This window comes from Triticum aestivum, chromosome 3A, assembly GCF_018294505.1.
Source record: "Triticum aestivum cultivar Chinese Spring chromosome 3A, IWGSC CS RefSeq v2.1, whole genome shotgun sequence".
Lineage (NCBI taxonomy): Eukaryota > Viridiplantae > Streptophyta > Magnoliopsida > Poales > Poaceae > Triticum > Triticum aestivum.
In genome coordinates, this window is record NC_057800.1 from 17,130,640 (window position 1) to 17,140,060 (window position 9,421).

Below are 9,421 nucleotides of genomic sequence, written 5' to 3' on the forward strand. Positions count from 1 at the left end.
CACAACCTTGAGTCGGAAGTCGAGGTCAGGGTCGTCGACTTGGGGTTGGTGTCCCAGTCATCCCCCTCGCCCACGGAGCCGTGTGCCTACTGTACCAAATCAAGAAAGAAAATAAATATCATATTATTCCAAGGTCAAACATACAATCAAGTGGCAAAAGAAAGAAAGATCACACGACGATTATAAGCAAAAGAATAACTTGTTTATAAAAACCCTGCATTAATTCAATCTAGTCTAGTGTCAACCAAGTAGCAACTAGACCATGGTTTAGTATTTTTTTATCCTGGACCGAACTGGTAGATTTGATGAACAATGCCTGAATAAGAAAACTACTACTACAATCAATATATATCGGAAATGGTGGTCTCATATATAGTAGCACATTACGCGGCAAGATGATATGACACAATCAAAAACCTCAAATGAGCAACCAACAAAGCTTCATTTAGTTGGAGGGCTTAGAACACGCACATCAGAGAAAAAAGATAAAATATACCCACTTGTTGATATATAAGCAAGCAACATCACATGGTCTGCAAGCGTCAAAAGGGCAGCCCGGTGCATGTAGCTCCCACTTGCGCAGGGTCCGGGGAAGGGTCCGACCACTTTGGGTCTATTGTGCGCAGCCTTTCCCTACATTTCTACAAGAGGCTCTTTCCAGGACTTGAACCTATGACCTCATGGTCACAAGTCTGCAAGCGTCAAAGAGTAATTTCTATTGTACCAGATTAGATTGCTTACTCAATAAATAAACCTGAAATCCAATCTATAAGCAAGCAACATTGATATCATTCAATAAAAACCTCAGAGGAGCAACCAGCAAAAATGATGCATTCAGTTTGATATATCAATGTAAACAGGACAAACAATTCTTAAATGATGAAAACAAAAGCAAGAAAGAATAATTGATGTTGCTGTGGCTTCCATGAAACTCCATTTTCGGTTGCGACAGCAATTAGAACATCTTTGTCGAAGAGGGATCACAAGCCCAGAACAAAACAAGATAACTGCATTTACGCACAATTCCTAGTTCCCTACTAAACAACAATAGCAACATAGTCAGGCCACTTGCATCGGACCATAAACTGGCTAGAATTAATGCGATGATACAGAAAGGGCAGAGGGAGAAAAGTTGTTGTTTATTACCACCATTGATTGTTGTTGCTATTTTAGTTGATCAAAAGGGTGACTTGGTTGCTTCCTAATCCTGATACTGATCCAATTCCAACCGACCTCCTGCCTAGAGCTGGGCTAGAGGGGTTCCAACTCTACCTACAAACCAGTCATATTAATTGGTAATATATATTTGAAAAAACATGTATCTATTTTATTTCACATGTATGTGCTTCAAAACTAATGATGCATATAGTACCACAAGCCATTTTCAATTAGTACAAGGGTTACCCAGCAGCAACGATATAGAAAAAACCATGAAACTTGTTTACCTTCAGACCAAACAGCGCCAAGTATTGCTTCTCATGTGCTTAATACTATTGCCCAGGCTGATCATGCCTAGGCAGCAGAGCGGTCCACCCATCAGCGTCAGAGACAGGCTTCGAGGACCTCGGCTAACCCTGCTTCATCCTCGAGCATCAATGGCTCATCACCGTCATCATCATCGAAATATAAATCATCATCATTAGCAACCATCTGCTCGCAAAACAGAAATCATTCAATTAAAAGAGAGTCATCTCCTGAATCTTAATTGTAACCAAGATCCAACCAGCAGAATGGTGGCATGCCACAGGATGCCAAAAATTGTTAGTTCAACAAGGAGAATATATCAAGGGAAAATCTAAAAAGAAGAAACAAGGCTTGCCGCTAGCCTATCCGCAAAGTACCTGGGATAGATATATGCTAGCAGCTAGCATTCTTGCTGGAATAATATTCACATGTATGTGCTTGCAAACTAAACCATACATTTTCCACTAGTTGCCATGATTAAGGTTCGGGATTTGATACTATTTGCATAATTAGGGTGCTGCTATACATATATAAATATAGAAACCAAATACTCAATGTTCTTCCATAAACCAGATTTACTATCACCACATTGTGCCCTTACTTATGATAATTTTTTATAGAAACTAGGTATTATGACAGTATAATGCATCCAATGTTTATAATGACATTACAAATTATACCATTAAGCAGCTTAGGAGGACCATCCTCTGTTCCTGTAACAGAACCGATGTAAATTCTTCACTTGCCCCCACCACCTACATATAAAGATTGATTGTTAGTACATTATTACTGACAAATGCTTCTCTTTGATAGACGCATCACTACATGTGTACATAATTAGGACATACAGATCACATTTGTGACTTCATAGACCCACACATAATCTGATTTAGCCACAAGGCTTTGAAAGCTGGCATCCGTGCAATAAGAAAGAAATAAATGAAAAATAAAATATGCCACTCACAAAGGGAAAAGTAATTACAATTCTAACAGACTCATCCCTCTCCTTTGTACTGCCTCTGCCAGGAAATTGTTCCATGCTACAAATTTGTGGATGAAGCACGCACAAGAACAACAATAGATTTATTTACCCAGAGGCCAACCGATTCATGGCTGGATCTGGTTAGTTACCTGCACGTAGTAGAAAACCATTGACCCAGCTCACCTAGAGCGACCGGATCTGGAGGTGGGGCAAGGAAGGGGCGGCGAGAAAGGACTCACATACCAGAAGCTTACCTCAGGCCGGGCAGAGGGAAGGAAATCAGCCGGAACAGAGGTCACAGGTGGAGGAAAACCAGCGCTGGATCCTCGGCGGCCGACGGCGTTGCTTCTCCTTACTGGTGGACGGTTCTGCTGCTCCTGTCCGGTGGCGCTTGACGGCACTGCTGCTCCTGTACGGTGGTGGTTGACGGCGCTGCTACTCCTCAGCGCGGCGGATGGAGCTGCTGCTCCTGGGCGGATGGTGCCCTGCGGGGAGGAAGGTCAGGGTTGGAGTTGATGTGGCGTGAGGGAACAAGCGGACGGGCGGCGGCGCGCAGATCGGGGGCGGCGGCACGGTCGAGTTAGGTTTAGGTCGGGAGCGGCGGCACACGTGTTCTATGTGAGTGGTGAGAGAGAGAAGGGTGAGATTGGGGGTTGGACGGGTGTGTTTTTTCTTTTCTTTTGCTGTTCTGGTCCGACTCGGGTGTTTTCCATCGCGCGCATATGGATGTGGGTGGAAGGAAAGAAAGCCGACACTTTTTGTGTCCCAACGAATCAGCGACACACAAACAATCAGTAAAGATTGTAACTGCCGACAGAAATTACGTCGGTGCTTTGCTGGTGCTTCGGCGACAGATAATGTGTCAGGAGGTTATATAAATACTATCATACTATGTGTCGGTATAGTTTGAGACAAAAAAGTGTCGGCGTTGCTCACTTTTACCAACAGATGCATGTCGTCTTTGTGGTGTCGTGGTGTAGTGAACTCGACGGGTGGCGGTGGTCGAGGGACTAGGTAAGGAAGGAATTCTAGAGGATTTGCACAGTAGTGGGAGATTAGAGTCATGGGAAGGATGCAACACCTCTCTTCCGGGTAAGATTACAGAGAATTTCCGGCTTGTGAATATGAGGGAAGATGAGATGAGGACGCCATCCTTGAGGAAGATCTAGAAGATTTATAGAAATATGTTGAATTATGGCGCTCAATAAGGTTCCTACCAGAACATTCTGCCATGGCGTGTTCTCTGGAGAGATCATATACGCTTGGAACTAGGCACATGTAGTAGAGTTTAGGGATGATATCTTTCTCAGTAAGATTATGATATCTTTCTGATTTGGAGCGTGTGATGATATTAGAGTTGTATGAGAGGAATGTGAGGAATAATGAGGTATAGATGCTCATGGATAAGCCAAGGATGTAGAATTAGACCTGTAGGTGACCGATCACGGAGATGGAGAGGATACTTCCTTGCAAGAGTCAAAGAGATTGAAGAAAAGATATGAGAAACCAATGGAATATGACTTGGCCAAATTGGTGGGCTCCCCTCTGGAGCACAACTAGGCCAAATGTGTATCTTATGTTGGAACTGTCATGAGCTCAAGAGACACTGAATAGTTCAAGATTTGGTCTGGATGGTGCAGTTGCATCACCTTAAACATGAATTCTCTCTCAAAGAAGAGGAAGGAGAAGGAGTGGGTATGAAATCTAAGGTGAATGCTAGGGCTTTTCCATTACTTTGTGATGAATCGAAGGGAGAAATGAGGGGGGTATTTCCCTATGGGACGAAAGCACTAAAGTGCAACTCAAGACATACGAGTGTGAAACGACATGGGACATTGGTGTATGCGAGAACTGAGAGTGCAAGAAAGGCATGAAATGTGGACTTTGTTGAGACAAAACAAGCCAAACATGATGGAGTCCATGTGATAGTCAGAATGCCGCTCATGCTCTAGGAGATAAGAAAGACTAATGATGAAATTTAGAGAAATGCTCTCACATTGTCTCTCCGCCATTTGGATTCAAGGGATTGCACTGCTTTGTGGAAAAATAATAATATGATAATAATCAAGTCAAGGAAAATAATGTGAGAGTTTGCGTCAAATGAGAGGTGGCCAACCCAAAATGGTCACATTGTTTCCAGAAAGCTACGTGACATACTTAGTTACTCCTAGCTCAGATTGTGTCGTGCTACTAGAGCTAGAGGCATCGAAAGAAGATATAAAAAGGGGCCAAGGACAACATATGAGGCACACTATGTGAGGTAGGCAACCCTGGAAAGAGTGATTCAGGAGACGTGGGATCAAGGACCCACTGAGCACAATTTAGGAGACTTCTATGTGAAGTTGAAGGACACACTGAAGAAACATTTGAAAGTAGTGTTGTTAGCATTTGTATGTGAAGAAAGAAATAGATAGGTCATGCATGGGCTACTTGATTCCATTCAGGAAGTAAAGAAGGCAAGAGCAAACTTGAGGACCTATCCCATTGGGAGGAAAGTTTTTGGATGCAAAGGTCGAGAATCACATGACAAAAATAACGTGGTCATAATAATCTCTACTTTCACCAAAAGGCGCATGTAGGAAAATAGAATGTAGTTAAAAACATACTAAAAGGGATGATGTCAGTTGTATGGTATGTCTAGAAGAGATGGAAGGCAAAGCGATAAGGTTTTTAAGGAGCTATAGAAGTGATATAATGATCTTAACCTGAGCGTCATAAAGGTCACTGCAAACATAAATGAAGAATTAACAAAGCCTTTTACATATGAAGAGACTCATGATGCCCATTTCAAGATTGGCCCCACTACAACATAAGTGGGTTTCGGTGGCGCTATTGACACATGAGCTGAGGTGCTTTGCCATTCTCTCTCAAACCATGGAAAGGCGGTTCCCAAAGTGCTTAAAATGCTTTCAGCCCCGGCGGTTACTAAGAAGAACTACTTCTAGTGCTTTACAATCCGAGCGGTTTTCCATATTGGACCGCCTGGAATACTATATCATTCAAAAAGGTTTATAGTTCAGAACCGCTTCCATTTGATATTCGATCGTGAAAGTTTATTTTCATTAGGCACCCAACCCTACAAATTTATATCATATAAAGAACTCACCTACACATATACACAATGATACACATTATTAATCATTCGCCCAAGTTCACAATCTCTCATATAATACGTTCATAACCAATATATGTACATATACCCCTCATGATCTTAAGTAGCCTACCCATCCCGCCTTACTGATCGCTGCCAAACAATAGGTTAAGGAAATTAATGTAACATATTGATTGGTTTATTGAATGTTTGTATTTGAGAAGGTCATTCCACAGTATCAAGGCTTGGGATGGTAGCACACAAACAAACAAGAGTCCATAGTAGATGGCATTTTTTCAAAGCACACATCTAACCCTTTTTTGTGTGTAGTGCAACTAAAATCAGTTTACATGTCAAAAATATGCCAACTTATTGAAAATATAATGCAAGCAAAGTCAAAGTACTGGGTAAACATAAACTGATATTAGCAAACAAGTAATAGCTCAACTTAAACTCCAAATGATTTACTTTCTAAGCAATTATTAAGGTACCTACTATTTGTGTATATCATGTTCATTGAGACGTGGTCTCCATACATACTAATATTCTTAGATGTCGCTAATGATAGTAATTCTTACATGTTGATAATTCATGTATGGTTAAGACTCTAATTCTCACTTTTCGGAAAAGGCTGGAATCCGAATTCAGTCACTAAATCAAACTAAAGTTGATGAAGTTGCTGTCACAGCCCTAGCTTAGCCTTTGCTTGCTCTTGCATGATCATCATGCCATAATGCTATTTTCAAAGAAACTTGAAATAGGGTTTGATCTAGCCCAAGCACTAAATGAAATCAAATAGGTTCAAACAAAAATCATATCAATGAACCCAAAATGCCCCTCATAAATGTTCATCATTTTTGTCTTGGTCTAGAACCTCTGCCAAAAATGGTTTACATTTTTCCTAGGTCATCTTGGATTTTTGGATTAAATCATAAGTATTTGAAATTTGGGTATTTAAATACTATAATTATTTTTAATACTCAAATACTTCTCAGAACAGTTGGGGGTTGTTGGAAATAATCCAAACAGAGCCCACAAGTATTTTCAGGATTTTTGAAAATGCTCTGGCATTTTTATTAAATCAAAACAGAATTACAGAAAATAGAAAACAGAAAGTAAATAGAAAAGGGAGAGGCTTACCAGTCACTTACCTGGCGGCCCACCAGGCCAACACTGTGCAGCCCAGCCCACCAGCGCAGTCGTCCTCTTGGTGCCAGTCGGCCAGGCGTGTGGCCGACGCGCGCGCACGGCGATGAGTTGTCACAGCCCTAGCTTAGCCTTTGCTTGCTCTTGCATGATCATCATGTCATCATGTTATTTTCAAAGAAACTTGAAATAGGGTTTGATCAATCCCTAGCACTAAATGAAATCAAATAGGTTCAAACAGAAATCTTATCAATGAACCCAAAATGCCCCTCATAAATGTTCATCATTTTTGTCTTGGTCTAGAACCTCTGCCAAAAATGGTTTACATTTTTCCTAGGTCATCTTGGATTTTTGGATTAAATCATAAGTATTTGAAATTTGGGCATTTAAATACTATAATTATTTATAATACTCAAATACTTCTGAGAACAGTTGGGGGTTGTTGGAAATAATCCAAAAAGAGCCCATAAGTATTTTCAGGATTTTTGAAAATGCTCTGGCATTTTTATTAAATCAAAACAGAATTATAGAAAATAGAAAACAGAAAATAAATAGAAAAGGGAGAGGCTTACCAGTCACTTACCTGGCGGCCCACCAGGCCAACACTGTGCAGCCCAGCCCAGCCCACCAGCGCCGTCGTCCTCCTGGCGCCAGTCGGCTAGGCGTGTGGCCGACGCGCGCGCACGGCGAGGGCACCACGCCACTAATGCGCCTGCCTGCCTCCCTAGGCCAGCGCGACACCACTGATCCCCTCCTCGGTGCCGTCCCATTCGGGCGCTTCCCCTCACTCCTCCTCCTGCTCTCTCCCTCGTCGTTTCCCCCCACACCCGAACGGATCTCGCCGCCGCCGTCCGTCGTAGCCGCGGCCAACGTCGTCCCCGCGCCCGCTCTTCGTTTCCAACGGCTTCGCCGCCGTCGACTACGCCGCCCCGCAACGCCACGAGACGACGGAAGCCCCGCAACACCGTCACGTCGTCGTCTTCGCCCTCGGATCACCGAAGAGCGCCGTCGTCGATGCGCCACCTCCAGAGCTTCCCCGACCATGCCGAGCCTTCTGTTGCAAGCGTCGTGAGCCACTCTCCCTTCTACCCCTTCTCCCGTTGTCGTTTGCATGCCGTAGCACCATTCCCGCCGTGACCGAAGCTCACCGCCGCCCGGCTTTGTCGCCGCCGTGGCCTGAGCTCGAACCACCCACGCCCTTGCACCGCATCGCGCTCCTAGTGCCTCCAGGAAGCCGCCTAGCCCCTCTACGCACTCGCCTGCTTCACTCGCCGCCGTTGCCATTTCCGGCCGCCCTAGCACCACCCACCACCACCGATCGATGCGCCTCGTCGCGCTGCGTCTGCAGGACCCAGCCGCGCGAGCTCTCGTCGCCGGAATCGGCCGGACGGGCAACCCCACCGTGTCCCGTTTAGCGCCGGCGGCTAACGGCCATTCTGGATGACGTGGACACATCATTAGGGGCTAATGGACCACTAATTAAGCCCCATAGTCACTGAAACCTGGGCCCCACGGTTTAGTTAGACTAGCCACAGTGGGAGTAACTTCACCAGTAACATCGAGTCCAACTCAACAAATTTGCTTATGTGGCAATGTGTTAATGAGGAGAGAGGTAGTTTCAGTAACTTAGCTAGTTACTATAACATCACATGTCCCAATGCAATATGAGTCTATAACCTAATAAATAAAGCTTTGCATGTTACCACACTTATGTTACTACCCACTATGAAGGTAGTAACATAGTCTAGGGACATGTGTATGTTACTAGCGTATGTTACTTTCCATTGTGGCTAGTCTTAACTGCAGTTTATTTCTCTATTTAGCTTAAACTAATCACAGTGGCCCCACGCGTCAGAGTTGACTTGCTGACATGGCCGTTGACCAGGCCCCACACGTCAGTGACCCAATCAGCAGTGTGTCACTGACCAGTGGGCCCCACTGGTCAGGTTTGACCTGGACCCCGCATGTTGACCTGCTGACGTCACCCAGATGCAATGCTGATGCAATAAGCGTTTTCTGGAATTTTAAATAAATCAGAAATGATTTATTAATTTCAGAAAAAGTCTAAAACTTCTAAAAATCATAGAAATTAATTTATAACTCAGAATGAAATAATTTATATATGAAAAATTATCAGAAAAATTCAAGGAATCCATCTGTACCATTTTCATGCATGTTTGAACAATGTTTGTCCTCTTTTTTGGACAAAACATATAAGGGAATTTAAATAATCATATATGGAGTTGGAATTTGAATCATGTATTCAAACCAACTTCATTTAAATCATAGCTAGATGCATTAGCTCAAATCACAGCATATTGCCATGTCATGGTCATGCATCATATTGTGGCATTGCATTGATTGTGTTCTTTCTCAGTTGCCGGTGTTTGTCCCCTCTCGGTAGATGTGTATCGATGACGAGAACGATGACACCGATGAAGTGTGTTCCTCTTTAGAAGTGTCAGGCAAGCAACCCCATTGAACATTCCGATACAATCCCATTCTCTCGCTAGCTCTTGCTCTCTTTTATTGCATTAGGACAACAACGTTCGCCTGCTACTTTGTGTTGCGGTAGCTGAACCCCTTTTCCTCTGCATGACATGTCTTCGCCACAGTAAATAGTTGAAACCCACTAGCATGAGTAGGAGTTGTTTGAGCCCTGATGTGCCTGCTCATTCATGCTTGTTGTAATGCCTGCTACTGCTTAGAGTTGAATCGGGTCTGATTCATCGGGGATG

The 9,421-nt window shown here is 43.5% G+C and overlaps 1 pseudogene; it reads right to left on the reverse strand.

Annotated features, from left to right (window-relative positions):
• The window catches only part of LOC123056624 (uncharacterized), an 8,144-nt pseudogene extending 4,297 nt beyond the window's left edge, over positions 1 to 3,847 (reverse strand).
• Between the last annotated feature and the right edge of the window lie 5,574 nt (positions 3,848 to 9,421).